This window comes from Helianthus annuus, chromosome 16, assembly GCF_002127325.2.
Source record: "Helianthus annuus cultivar XRQ/B chromosome 16, HanXRQr2.0-SUNRISE, whole genome shotgun sequence".
In the NCBI taxonomy this organism is placed as follows: domain Eukaryota; kingdom Viridiplantae; phylum Streptophyta; class Magnoliopsida; order Asterales; family Asteraceae; genus Helianthus; species Helianthus annuus.
This window is the reverse complement of record NC_035448.2, coordinates 35,129,444-35,145,583: the sequence shown is the minus strand read 5'-3', so window position 1 is coordinate 35,145,583 and position 16,140 is coordinate 35,129,444.

Below are 16,140 nucleotides of genomic sequence, written 5' to 3'. Positions count from 1 at the left end.
TATCGACAGTTTTGAGCTGAACTTTTTACGTCAAAATGATTGTTAAATCAAATTTGACTGTCCAGGCTCTGATACCAATTGTTGGATCTGAGTTTCTTTTTGATTATATTTTGTGTTTGAAGTTAAGATGAAAATGGATGAGTTGTGCAGCGGAATTAAAATGAAAACAAACTTTGCATACAATCAAATGAGAGTAATACTTTGATCAAACATCTTTTACATAATGAATCGAATGATTGAATTTAATTTCAACAACGATTACAAATATAGATGTATGAATGCAAACTCCCCCTCAGCCCGAGCTCAGTAGTTTGTTCGTGCAAAGAAGACGAATGATGTAAAGAGCTAATAGAACAGTACAAAGTACTGAACTATTTATAGGCACTTGCAAACTACTGAGCATCTTTGTTGACGTCACCATGAAAGTGACATCTAACCTCCTAACAAACTCTAACCTCTGATCTATACAGACACTGCTTGTGTTAACTACTGCTAATACATTCTATTACAAAACAGACTTTAGAACAGCTGCTGCAACCTTCTACTGCTGTGAACCCGGCAGCACTTGTCCGGATCAGCAGTGCTTGACTCAAGGCAGTAGACTGAATCAGCAGGACTTTAGTCTTCCATCAGATCTTTAGTTGAGCAGCAATTATGAGTCAGTAGTTTGGTAAGATCAGCAGATAGGAGGTCATCAGTAGTTGTAATCACTTTCAAGGGGAGAGATTTGTGTATCAGCATCTGCTTATTCATAATCCACTGTTCTGATCCAGTTTTGGCTTTAATTATCTGTTCCCCTGATAGGGTTCAAGCCCAACATAAGTCTAATGCTATTGTTGGGTCTACTACTTCTGTTGGTTCTTTTGTCCTACCTTTTACTTCAGAACATATATCTAAGTTGTTACATCTTGTTGGTGAGAAATCTGGAACTGAGTCTCAAGCTTCCAATGTTGGAGGTAAGTTTACCAGTGGTTGTAATTTTGCTGGTAGTTTTGTTAGTTGTTCCAGTTTTGCTAACTTTGGTAGTAGTCATAGGTGGATTGTTGATTCTGGTGCTAATCAACATATGTCTAAAACAGATGTAAATATGTATAACTGTGTTGATGTGTCTGAATTTGATCTAAGTGTTAGTCATCCGAATGGTACAAGTGTAAAAGTTTTAAAAATTGGGGACTTAAAATTAATTGATGGAATTGTGTTGAAAGATCTCTTTTATGTTCCTGATTATTGTGTGAATTTGTTGTCCGTTCATAAACTTGCTAAGGATAATCATGTGTCAGTTGTTTTTAATGAAGAAAATTGTATTTTACAGGATTCCAAATTAGGGAAATTCCTAATGATTGGTAACCAGGATAGCGATCTGTATTTTGTGGGAACGAATGGTAATTCTAATAGTGTATGTTTTAATAGTGTTTTAAAAACCAATTTATGGCATAGTAGGCTAGGTCACCCTTCGGATCAAGTTCTAGCCATGTGAAAACATGACATAGGAATTAATAATTTAGATCATGGTCCTTGTGAGGTTTGTCATAAAGCCAAACAGGTTAGGGTTCCGTTTCCTATAAGTGAACATAAGTCTAGATGCATTGGTGATTTAGTTCATTTAGATCTTTGGGGTCCATATAAGGTTTCGTCCTATGAAAGATTCAAATAATTTTTTACTGTTGTAGATGATTTCTCTAGGACTGTTTGGTGTTATCTTTTGAAAAAATAAAATGGAAGTTTTTAAGAACTTGTGTGTTTTTTATGAAATGGTTTTAACACAGTTTAAAACTAAAATTAAAATTTTTAGAAGTGATAATGGGACGGAATTTGTAAATAATCAAATGAATATTTTTTTTTTAAACTAAAGGTATTATTCATCAAACGTCTTGTTCATACACACCACAACAAAATGGTGTGAATGAACGTAAACATAGACACTTATTAAACTTGGCTAGGTTATTGATGTTACAGGGTGGCTTGCCTCTTAGATTCTGGTCTCATAGTGTATTAACTGCGGTCTATTTGATTAACAGGTTGCCCTCGTCTGTTTTAGGTGGTAAAAGTCCGTATGAAGTAGTTTTTGGTTTTAAACCTTCTCTGTCTCATTTGAGAAACTTTAGGTGTCTTTGTTTTAGCACAATTTTAAACGAGTCAGATAAATTCGCTTATCATGTTGATAAGTGTGTGTTAATAGGTTACTCAGAAGTTAAAAAAGGATACAAACTTTGGAGTTTGGATGAAAAGAAAGTTTTTTATTCAGGAGATGTGAAGTTTTATGAGGATGTTTATCCTTTTAAAACAAAACAGTTAATAAATCAAGAAAATGTGGTTGATAAAAATTTAAATCATGTTAATTTTTTTGATTGTGTTGAAATAAATGTGCCTAAAGTTTCTTTACTTCCCGATGATGAAGAAAGGGTTATTGGATCTCATGAGTATCATAGTGATTGTCACACCCCCAAAATCCACCTGCGGAGTATCACCGCTTGGGAGCGTGACTGACCAGGATCAAGCCACCAATCATATTGAACATGCATTTAATATTAAGTAAGATAAAAGAAAACCATCCATTCAATACAAAAGGTGTTCAAAACATATCAACGTTTTAAAGTGTAGCGGAAGCATAGTAAAGAAACCAACAGTAGTAAATAGTTTAAGCGTTGTAACAGTTCAACATAAGAAACACGATCCTCGTCCACAACGACCCGCTTCTCCAATGCAAGCTCCCAGTACCTAACGATCTGCAAGGCATGTAACAGTATGATCAACAAACTAGTTGAGCGAGTTCACAGTAAGTAAATGTGTAACAGTAAGTAACAGGTGGCTCTACAGGGCCGATAGTAAGTTATGCTGGTGGGGGCTTCCCATGTTAAGTGACCACTAGACTGTTCGTATTATTATCCCTGTTCTTCGTCCGAGAACAGAAGTGTGTATAAAGTGTGCGTAGGTTTTACGCACGTATCCTTCGTAACCTGAGGATAGAAGTAAGTAATGCGTACACGTAGGTTTTACGTGCGTATCCTTCGTAACCGAGGATAGAATGGCATGTGAACCCGTAGGTGTTATCCCAACCTACGTAACCGTCCTGACATCCGAGGACATGATAGGTGACAGTCTAGTAAAGCATATGTACGTTCCTTTCAATAATAACCTTTAACCCATTCCCACAACCCGGGAATCCCATGCCTTAGTAGGAGTGTGAACTCACCTTGGTTTGCTCGGTATGCTAAGTTATGCACTCACAAGTAATTAATCACGTCCTAGTGTATGCACGTATAACAAATCAGTTCATGTTCGAAATGATACGCATGCAATTAATTGTTCACATAGCAGTCAGTTTGCATATCAGCACGGCACGTAGTATTGCACGTTCATCACTAAGCATGGCATGTCAATTAAATCAACATATGTTCCACTGTTCAAACATTATTCAAAACCCTAGTATCCTTCGACTCATACTATCATCTTTCGAAAACAAGTGTCACAATGATCCTTCGGACCGAATGTCATGTTTCGGACCATGACATCTTTCGGTCCAAACTATCTGTCGGTCAACCAGTATCCTTCGGTCAACTATGGTTCGATCAGATTATGGTTCGGTCAAACTACCATGGTTCGAGCCATTGATATCTTTCGGTCATGGCAGTTACGTTTTATCCATTAACACAATTTCACTAATCAGTTATTGTCAACAGGATCAAACAAGCATAATCACAAGGTTTCACTCAAGAACCCTAATTTAATTACATGAACACTAATCCGGCTATCAGCAACCTAAGCCATTCGCAACCCAGTTAACCAAGTTAGCAATTCGGTTACAACAGTCCGCTTTATCATGCAAGCAAGCCAAACACAACATTACATAACCGGTTATCGTACAAACAATCCGAACGTAGGACTTGGTGACCGATTAACATGCTATGAACCCTACTATCATAAAATCATCTAACAATCATAATCAATCGTCCTAATTATCATAACGTAAATCGAATCATGGAATCGCACATATTCAACATGTCATAAGCAATAATTCCGATTAACTACTCACAGAATTATTCAAAGCATACGATCTTAAAATCCAAAACATGCAACAATATCATCATTAAATCAATAGGTCACAATTAGCAATTAACACTAACCGATCGGGTAGCAAACAAGGAATTGATCAGCAGAATTTCCGTAAGTTTGTGGTTGCCGTCACAAGTGAAAATGTTCTAGGGTTTGCCGATCAAAAATGTTATCACGTAACGTCTCTAATCAATTTATATTAAATCGGCAGTGGGCCAAGGCCCAAATTGAAAGACTGGGCCGAAACATATCGAAAGATATGTTTCGTGATCCTTCGGGCCGAACAAGGTCGAAGAATATGTTTCGTGCTCGAATAATGTCGAAGGATATGTTTCGGGGTCGAAGGTTATCCTTCGTGGTCCTTCGAATCCTTCGAACTACATGTTATCCTTCGAGGGCTAGGTTAAAGTTAATATTATAATAATAACAATTCTAATATTATTTTCTATCACCACAAATAGTAACATATAGGCAAAACGACAATATACTCTATTAACACACAACTCGTATAATTCAAGTCCACAATCCAACAACTAAACAGTCAAAGTCAAAGTCAACGCGCAATAAATGCGAAAGTGAAAGTCAAACACTCGAGTTGTCACATTATCCCCAACTTAAAAGAAATTTCGTCCCGAAATTTAGTACGCACTTACTGAGGAAGCTAGGTATCGTTCACTGGTTTTCCTGGGGTGTCACATCATCCCCCCGTTGGTTTGGAATTTCGTCCCGAAATTCAGTAGTAGTAGCTTCAGCCTCAGAAGTGGATGCATTGGTTTCGAATAACTGGGGATACTTTTCTTGCATCTGATCTTCGCGTTCCCAGGTATACTCTGGACCACGCTGGGAGTTCCAACGAACTCGAACAAGAGGGATTCTCTTGTGTTTGAGGACCTTAACATCCCGGTCCGTGATTTCAACTGGTTCCTCGACGAACTGCAACCGCTCGTCGATAGTGAGTTCCTTAAAAGGAACTATAAGGGTCTCATCTGACAGGCACTTCTTCAGATTTGACACGTGAAATACATTGTGAACTGCACCGAGTTCAGGAGGTAGGTTTAATCTGTAGGCTACTTTGCCAATCTTTTCCACGATTTCGAATGGTCCGACATACCGCGGATTCAGTTTGCCTCGTTTACCAAATCGAACCACACCCTTCCAAGGTGAAACTTTCAATAAAACCCGGTCCCCGACCTCAAATTCCAATGGCTTTCTACGCTTGTCCGCGTAGGCTTTCTGACGGTCGCGCGCTGCCGCCATGCGTTGTCGTATCTGTGCTATCTTTTCCGTGGCGTCCACAACAATATCTGGACCCGTAATCTGACTATCCCCCACCTCTGCCCAACAGAGAGGTGACCGGCATTTACGTCCGTACAATGCCTCGAATGGAGCGGCTTGAATGCTGGTATGGTAACTGTTATTGTACGAGAACTCCACCAAAGGGAGGTGCTTTTCCCAGCCGTTGCCGAAATCGATAACACACGCTCGAAGCATGTCTTCTAGAGTTTGAATAGTTCGCTCAGACTGCCCATCCGTCTGAGGATGATATGCTGTGCTCATGTCTAATCGTGAGCCGAAGGATTTGTGCATCGCTTGCCAAAGCTCTGACGTGAATCGTGCATCGCGATCCGAAATAATAGAAGTGGGCACTCCGTGCCTCGAAACAACTTCTTTAAGGTAAACGTCTGCTAAGGTAGAAAACTTATCCGTTTCTTTGATCGGTAGGAAGTGTGCAGACTTGGTGAGTCGATCAACTATGACCCATATTGTATCGTTCCCGCGCTGAGATCTAGGCAGACCGGTAACAAAATCCATGGAAATTTCTTCCCATTTCCACTGCGGTATCTTGGGCTGCTGAAGTAGACCAGCTGGTTTCTGATATTCTACCTTGACTCTCGCACAGGTTAAACATTTGCCAACATAGGTGGCGATGTGGGCCTTCATACTAGGCCACCAATAAGTTGTACTGATGTCGTGGTACATTTTATCCGACCCTGGATGTACCGAATAGCGAGACTTGTGAGCTTCATCCATTACCAGTTCGCGTAAACCGCCATAGAGTGGGACCCAAATACGCCCCGTTACATAGTAAGCACCGTCTTCCTTTTGTTCCATGCGTTGCCTTGAACCGCGTAAGGCTTCAGCTTTGACGTTGTCAGGTTTCAGTGCTTCTAACTGAGCTGCTCGTATCTGTGCAGGAAGACTGGACTGAATGGTAAGCTGTAGCGCTCGCACGCGCTTAGGTAGAGTGTCTTTCCGACTGAGGGCATCAGCCACAACATTGGCCTTGCCTGGATGATACTTGATGGCGCATTCGTAGTCGTTCAGAAGTTCAACCCATCTTCGTTGACGCATATTCAAATCCTTTTGCTTAAGAATATGCTCGAGACTCCTGTGATCGGTGTAAATCGTGCACCTGGTACCGTACAGGTAGTGTCGCCATATCTTAAGCGCGAAAACAACAGCTCCCAGCTCTAAATCGTGCGTCGTGTAGTTCCGTTCATGAACCTTGAGTTGCCGAGAGGCGTATGCGATAACTTTATCCCGTTGCATCAATACACAACCAAGCCCTTGTATCGATGCGTCACAATAAACCACGAAGTCATCCGTGCCCTCGGGCAGTGAGAGAATAGGCGCGCTGCAAAGCCTATCCTTTAAGTACTGAAAAGCGGTCTCTTGCGTATTACCCCATCTGTAAACGACACCTTTCTGTGTAAGCATAGTAAGTGGTTGCGCGATCTTTGAGAAGTCTTTAATAAATCGCCTGTAGTAACCCGCCAAACCCAAGAATTGGCGTATTTCAGTCGGTGTACGCGGTGCTGGCCAGTTTCTGATCGAATCAACCTTGGATGGATCGACATGAATCCCATCCTTGTTTACCACATGGCCTAGGAAGTGGACTTCACGAAGCCAGAAGTCGCATTTTGAAAACTTTGCGTACAGTTGTTCTTTTCGAAGAAGTTCCAAGATAATACGTAGATGCTGCTCATGCTCCTCCTGACTCTTGGAGTAAATCAAAATGTCGTCGATGAAAACGATGACGAACTTGTCGAGATACGGTTTGCACACCCTGTTCATGAGATCCATGAAGACTGCAGGTGCGTTTGTAAGCCCGAATGGCATGACCAGAAACTCGTAGTGACCATAACGAGTTCTGAAAGCAGTTTTGGAGACGTCCTCATCCCGGACTCTCAGCTGATGATACCCTGACCTCAAATCGATCTTGGAAAAGTAACACGACCCTTGCAACTGGTCGAATAAGTCATCTATGCGTGGAAGAGGATAACGGTTCTTCACCGTCACCTTGTTGAGTTCACGGTAGTCTATACACATCCTGAACGTACCGTCTTTCTTCTTCACAAATAACACTGGAGCTCCCCAAGGCGAAGAGCTTGGACGAATAAAGCCCTTTTCCAAGAGTTCTTGCAGCTGTTTCGACAGTTCTTCCAGTTCGGTTGGAGCTAATCGATATGGTGCGCGGGCTATTGGCGCTGCTCCAGGTGCCAATTCGATCTGAAACTCGACTTGACGATGAGGCGGTAAGCCTGGTAAATCTTCAGGGAACACCTGAGGGAAGTCACGTACAACTGGGATATCCTCCAGCTTCTTTTCCTTTGCTGATGCATCAGTAACGAGAGCCAGAATGGCAGTATGCCCCTTTCGTAAACATTTCTGCGCCTTCAAGTAAGAGATGATGCCAACCACAGCACCACTTTTGTCGCCCTGAACTTCGAGAGGTTCTTGACTGGAGCGAGGAATACGAATAACCTTTTCCTTGCATAAGATCTCTGCGTGATGTTGAGATAACCAATCCATGCCGATGACGACGTCGAAGCTACCCAAGACTATGGGTATAAGATCAATCGTGAAAGTCTGACCCGCTAGAACAATGCTACAACCCTTGACTACATGAGCGGCTTCTACACTTTTACCATTTGCTAGTTCTACGACGTGTTTAGTGTCTAGAGGTGTTGGTGTACGTTTTAATAAGTTACTCATTTTCATGGACATATAACTCGTATCAGCACCCGAATCAAATAAGACAGTAACGTAAATATCGTCGAGAAGGAACTTACCCATAACCACGTTAGGATCATTCACTGCATCTCCTCGACCCAACACAAATGCTCGACCACGAGCTTCATTGCCGTTGTTGTTGTTGTTGTTGTTGTTGTTGCCCCCATTATTGTTGTTACGGTTCCCGTTGCCCTGATGGTTGTTGTTGCGGTTCTGGTTCAATTGTGGGCAATCGCGTTTGAAGTGACCTTCAGCCCCACACTTATAACACCCCCTGTTGCCCTGTTGCTGATTCTGCTGATTCTGTGGAGCTGGTTGCTGAGGCTGCTGATTCTGATTTGCAGGGCGAGCGCTTCTACAATCTTTGGCCTCGTGACCCATCTTTAAACACCTTTGACAACGGCCCTTATTGCACTGGCCGCTGTGATGCCTGTTGCAGTTGTTACACTTTGGAAGGTTTCCTCGATACCCTCCCTGTCTGTGGCTGCTCGATGAGTGCTGACTGGGACTTTGGTAACTATCCGTCTTTCGCTGCTGAGACTGTGACTGTACCGATGCTGACCCCTTGCTAGAATCCCCCTCCCATTTTCTCTTACTTTCGCTGGGAGTGGCAAGTGTAGTAGTAGCAGTAGCGGTAGCGGTAGCACTGATACGCTTTGGCAGTTTGCCCTGGTCTACTGCCTGATCTGTGATGCGATGAGCGAGACGCTGGATTTCCTGGATGTTGTTGAGGTTAGCCGAGGTAACGTGGCTCTGTATTTCTGGTGCCAAACCTTTGAGATACAACTCAATTCGCTTGTATGGAGGGTCCACCATAGTTGGACATAACACAGCCAACTCATTCGATCTTTTGGTGTAAGCTTCGATTTCCGAACCAACCATTTTCAAGTTATACAACTCGTCCTCCAACTTGTGAATGTCTTCTCTAGTGCAGTATTCCCTCTTGATCAGTTCTTTGAATTCATTCCAGGGTGTGGCGTTAGCAGCTGCCAACCCTAAGATCTGCACTTGTGCGTTCCACCAAGTGAGCGCAATCCCTTCAAGTGTGCCAGTGGCGAACTTCACCCTGCGAGCCTCAGGGCATTCACACATTTCGAAAACCGACTCGAGTTTTTCAAACCAGTGGAGGAGTCCAACTGCTCCCTCCGTGCCACTGAACGAGCTAGGACGACATTCCATAAAATTCTTGAATGTGCACCCAGGTTGTTGCTGAGCGGGTTGACCTATTGTGTACGAATAGGGCAAAGTTAAGTACGAGAATTAATGTAGGATCTAAAGATCCTAGTGTCTATACTGCAGGGTATACTACCTGCTTGGGCGGCTGCAACTGCCGCAGCAACGAGAGCCTCTAGCTGGGCTTGAGTCATGGTAATTCGTGCGGCCATTGATCTTCACATCAAAGGCAACATAAGTGAGAAAGGTTCGCGAATAGTGCGATGACAGAAGAGTGTAAGCACATAAGTATTCTCATGCAATGTCAAGTTGTGAGCAAGGTAATGTAAGCATTCTACGAGCAAAGTTCTATGCAAGTTCTAGCATGTAGGCAATAAACATAAACCTTATTACCTAGGAAGTTGAGTCTTGCACGTGGAGCGAAGCGTCGTTGTGGATCGTTGAGAGCACTGTTCTGGTTATAGTCAGGTTTTAATAAAAAACGTTTTCCCATATTAAAACCAAGTTCTCTATAACCAATGGCTCTGATACCAATCTGTCACACCCCCAAAATCCACCTGCGGAGTATCACCGCTTGGGAGCGTGACTGACCAGGATCAAGCCACCAATCATATTGAACATGCATTTAATATTAAGTAAGATAAAAGAAAACCATCCATTCAATACAAAAGGTGTTCAAAACATATCAACGTTTTAAAGTGTAGCGGAAGCATAGTAAAGAAACCAACAGTAGTAAATAGTTTAAGCGTTGTAACAGTTCAACATAAGAAACACGATCCTCGTCCACAACGACCCGCTTCTCCAATGCAAGCTCCCAGTACCTAACGATCTGCAAGGCATGTAACAGTATGATCAACAAACTAGTTGAGCGAGTTCACAGTAAGTAAATGTGTAACAGTAAGTAACAGGTGGCTCTACAGGGCCGATAGTAAGTTATGCTGGTGGGGGCTTCCCATGTTAAGTGACCACTAGACTGTTCGTATTATTATCCCTGTTCTTCGTCCGAGAACAGAAGTGTGTATAAAGTGTGCGTAGGTTTTACGCACGTATCCTTCGTAACCTGAGGATAGAAGTAAGTAATGCGTACACGTAGGTTTTACGTGCGTATCCTTCGTAACCGAGGATAGAATGGCATGTGAACCCGTAGGTGTTATCCCAACCTACGTAACCGTCCTGACATCCGAGGACATGATAGGTGACAGTCTAGTAAAGCATATGTACGTTCCTTTCAATAATAACCTTTAACCCATTCCCACAACCCGGGAATCCCATGCCTTAGTAGGAGTGTGAACTCACCTTGGTTTGCTCGGTATGCTAAGTTATGCACTCACAAGTAATTAATCACGTCCTAGTGTATGCACGTATAACAAATCAGTTCATGTTCGAAATGATACGCATGCAATTAATTGTTCACATAGCAGTCAGTTTGCATATCAGCACGGCACGTAGTATTGCACGTTCATCACTAAGCATGGCATGTCAATTAAATCAACATATGTTCCACTGTTCAAACATTATTCAAAACCCTAGTATCCTTCGACTCATACTATCATCTTTCGAAAACAAGTGTCACAATGATCCTTCGGACCGAATGTCATGTTTCGGACCATGACATCTTTCGGTCCAAACTATCTGTCGGTCAACCAGTATCCTTCGGTCAACTATGGTTCGATCAGATTATGGTTCGGTCAAACTACCATGGTTCGAGCCATTGATATCTTTCGGTCATGGCAGTTACGTTTTATCCATTAACACAATTTCACTAATCAGTTATTGTCAACAGGATCAAACAAGCATAATCACAAGGTTTCACTCAAGAACCCTAATTTAATTACATGAACACTAATCCGGCTATCAGCAACCTAAGCCATTCGCAACCCAGTTAACCAAGTTAGCAATTCGGTTACAACAGTCCGCTTTATCATGCAAGCAAGCCAAACACAACATTACATAACCGGTTATCGTACAAACAATCCGAACGTAGGACTTGGTGACCGATTAACATGCTATGAACCCTACTATCATAAAATCATCTAACAATCATAATCAATCGTCCTAATTATCATAACGTAAATCGAATCATGGAATCGCACATATTCAACATGTCATAAGCAATAATTCCGATTAACTACTCACAGAATTATTCAAAGCATACGATCTTAAAATCCAAAACATGCAACAATATCATCATTAAATCAATAGGTCACAATTAGCAATTAACACTAACCGATCGGGTAGCAAACAAGGAATTGATCAGCAGAATTTCCGTAAGTTTGTGGTTGCCGTCACAAGTGAAAATGTTCTAGGGTTTGCCGATCAAAAATGTTATCACGTAACGTCTCTAATCAATTTATATTAAATCGGCAGTGGGCCAAGGCCCAAATTGAAAGACTGGGCCGAAACATATCGAAAGATATGTTTCGTGATCCTTCGGGCCGAACAAGGTCGAAGAATATGTTTCGTGCTCGAATAATGTCGAAGGATATGTTTCGGGGTCGAAGGTTATCCTTCGTGGTCCTTCGAATCCTTCGAACTACATGTTATCCTTCGAGGGCTAGGTTAAAGTTAATATTATAATAATAACAATTCTAATATTATTTTCTATCACCACAAATAGTAACATATAGGCAAAACGACAATATACTCTATTAACACACAACTCGTATAATTCAAGTCCACAATCCAACAACTAAACAGTCAAAGTCAAAGTCAACGCGCAATAAATGCGAAAGTGAAAGTCAAACACTCGAGTTGTCACAGTGATGATCAGCAGCTAGATCATTTTTCTACATCTACCTCCTCTAGTCAAGATGGTCATGAAAAGGAACATTTAGGAACTAGGGTTGAGAGTAGTAGTAGTGAGGATAATAGCAGGGTTGAGGACATTGGGATCTCAAATGAAGAGACCAACCTGTCTGATGGAGTCCAATTTAGTTCGAGAAGGTCTGGTAGGGTTGTTTCTTTGCCAAAAAAATTAGATGGTTTTGTGCTTGATGGTAAAGTTAAGTATGACATTGATAGAGTTGTTAATTACTCGTGTTTGTCTGCTGAAAATTATTGTTTTTTTAATTCTTTAAATAAAATTGTTGAGCCTATTACTTATAGTGAGGCTACCAAGGATATTAGGTGGGTTGAGGCTAAAAATAATACGTGGCTTTTAGTTGATTTGCCACCCAATAGAAAACCTATTAGGTGCAAATGGGTATATAAAGTCAAATATAAATCTAATGGTGAAATTGAACGTTTTAAAGCAAGATTAGTTGCTAAAGGCTACAACCAAAGAAAAGGGGTTGATTTTAGTGAAACCTTCTCTCTAGTTGTAAAAATGGTAACAATAAGGTGTGTTATCTGCATTGCTGAGAAAAATAATTGACCGATGTTTTAAAAAAAAATTGGGTTTAGGCAAAGCTTGTGTGATCATTCTTTGTTTATTTTGTGCAAAGATTCTGTTTTGTTGTTCTGCTTATATATGTGGACGATATAGTATTGACTGGGAATAATATTGATGAAATAAATCAGGTTAGAAAATGTTAAGTGATAGTTTTAAAATTAAAGATTTAGGTAAATTAAAGTATTTTCTTGGAATAGAGGTCTTGTATGATAAAAATGATGTGTGTCTAAACCAACGAAAATACTGTTTAGAACTGTTAAATGAATTTGGACTATTAGGGTGTAAACCAGTTGCAACACCTATTGAGCAAAGCTTTATTGTATCATCTAGAACTGAGAAAAGTCCAATTATGTTAAAAGATGTTACTAGTTTTCAGAAGTTAATAGGGAAGCTAATATATCTTTCTTTGACCAGACCTGATATATCGTATGTTGTACAGTTTCTTAGTCAATTTATGTATAGTCCGACTGTGTCACATTTACAAATTGCTTTAAGACTTCTTAGGTATTTGAAGTCTTGTCCTGGTAAGGGGTTGAGATTTAAATCTGAAAATGTGCTAGATCTGTTGGGTTATGCTGATTCTGACTAGGGAAAATGTTTGATAACTAGAAAGTCCGTAACTGGTTTTTGTATATTTCTGGGTTCATCTTTGATTTCGTGGAAGAGTAAAAAACAAATTGTGGTTTCGAGATCAACTGCAGAAGCAGAATACAGAGCTATATGCTCTGCTACTTGTGAAATAATGTGGATAATGAATTTGTTAAAAGAACTCAAGGTTGATTTTTGTTTACCTGTAAGTTTGTTTTGTGATAGCAAAGCAGCTATGTCTATAGCTACAAATCCTGTATTCCACGAAAGGACAAAGCATTTTGAGCTTGATTTGCACTTTTTGAGAGAAAAGGTTAGCAGTGGTATAATATGTCCTGAAAAAGTTGATACAGAATATCAACTTGGAGATGTATTTACAAAAGGCCTTTCGGTGTCACAACATGAAATGTTTTGTGACAAATTGGGGCTAACTGATATGTTCAAACATATGAATGAAGGGGGGATGTTGAAAGATGAGAAGTAATTCTCATTCATATGTTTGTTATATATTGGGCCTGTTATGTTGTTTCATATTGGGCCTGTTATGCTGTTTCATATTGGGCCTATGAGTTGTTTCGGTTTTATGAATCTTGTTTGTTATATCTTGTTATAACAGTCTTATGGTGGTTGTGAGTGTTTTGTATACAGCTGGAAGTCTAAGGGTGTTTCATGTAACTTTGGAAGGGCCCCGATTATCTTGTTGCATAGTTTTGGACTTTTGTGTAAATTCATATGTTGAGGATATATAAAGGCTGTTATGCGCAGTAGGGTTTCATTATTGTCTCCCCCAAGTTCATTTGTGCTCTCTCGTGTGGTTTGTTCATATATCAGTCAGTCTGCATAAGTTGATCTCCTTCAAGATTGTTTGAAGCTGCTGGACCGTTTGAAGTTGTTGTACATCGGCGTTTCTTCAAGTCTTTCAGGAGATTAGTTCTTTCGTCCCTGTTCTTCATTTGTATCCTTTGTATTGTAGTTTCTGTTGTTAGATCTTTGATAGATTTAGTGATCGTGTGTGATCACTATTTATGATTATCTGATTGTCTGTATCAGTTGGTCGTTGTTCTGTATTTGTTAACAGATCTTACTATTTGTAAGATCTAGGGCACTGGGGGGAGTTTTTTGGTTTGGGTAAAATAATAAAGTTTTGTCTCTTGTTTTGTCGCTATTTTGTGTGTTATCCATTGTTCTTATACCATTTGACAATAAACGGAATTGTTAACTAAACTTGCTGGAATATTCCCTTGAAGAGAGTTGTTTCTCATTGTTAGTTCGATTAAGTTGACTGGGAACGGCGATGATGCATTTTCTTAGTGATGCCAATGAAACGTTTCAAGATTTGACAAGTGTTGAATACCCTTTTGCGTTTATGTTGGCTTGTAGTGGCTATTTGCTTACTATGTTTGCTAATAATGTTATTTCTTATGTTTATGGGAAACAGAGTGGTGACAATGTTGAAGATCAAGGTTTGTTTTTTCACATTTTGAATTTTTGATAATTGAATCGGTTAATTTATAAGAATATTTCAGATATTTTATTTTGTGTGTTTTACTGATCAATTAGTTATACTTAGTTTTAACTTATAGTTGATTAGTTGGTAAAATATCCTGCTTTCTAAGCAATAATTCTTCTTTTTCAAGAAACCAGTCAACCAGCAATGTTAGGGGTGTTTATAAACGGTTGTAAGTTGTAACCGACTGTCAACTGGTTTGATCGGTTTGAAATATATACCTAGTTCACCGGTTCGGTTTTAATGGTGTATGTTCAGTTTACGGTTTGAAACTTAAAACCGACAGGTTAATATTTATAATTTTGAGAAAGTGAAGAGGGGAAGGATAAACAGATGCAGATGATGATGTGTTCATGAAGATCTGGGTTAGACGATGATGATGTGCAGATAATAGAAAAAGTAGATTTAAAGGGGAGGAGAAATTACAAAAATACCCATCATGTGATTTGCATGTGACAAACAATTAACCACGGTAAGGGATGGAGTTAGACTCAGGGGCCAAAATAGTTAGTTATAGAGACCATGGGGGCACAGGTGTTAAAAGGTCTTATTTTGAGCTAATATAGTAAAAGTGATATAACAACAGGGGCCAAAATCATAATTTACTATAAAAAGTAAAATTGGATTTTATTAATCCCACATTTTCTTTGTTCGCCAAAATAATCCGACCTGAGAATATCCCCGTAAACAGTCACACCTTTAAGACTCTTTTTTCTTATTGGACAAAAATGACACACTTAAAAACAATTATTCAGAAGTGTACGCTTGAGATCTAATCGGATGGAAAATTGATGTTTTTGCCTAAATACATTCAAAAGAGGATGAAGATGAATCTGCTATTTGATTTTGCAACTTTGAATAAAAACTACATAGATTGTTGAAATGTTGTGATGAAGCATTTGAGTTATGATGCTTTTGTTTGCAAGTTTTAATTATGGATCTGTAATTGATGAAATTTGTGGAACGGAGGTCAAATGTTTGTTAATTTGAGTCTGTTTTTGTTTTTCAATATTTGAACCATTATGTTTATTTTTAGCCCTAGGTTTCAAGACGTTGAAGTTTGTGGTGTGGATCTAGATCTAGCATTCACAATGAGTAGTGTTTGTGACTTTGCATCTGCTTATGATTGTATTGTAGTTACTGGCGATTAACATAACAAATTACAGGAAGTAGGCCGGCAAACGAACCCAATATTCATCAACTATTCGTGAACTTGTTCGGCGGGAAGTTCATTTATGTTTGTTTATTTAATAAACGAACGAATAAAAAACACAATTTTTTTGTTCATTTAATTAAATGAACGAACATGAACACACATTTTATGTTCATGAATGCTCGTTTATTTACATTTGTTTATGTTCGTTCATTTATGTTTGTTCTTTTCAATTTAAATCTAATCTAAAACTAATAAAGG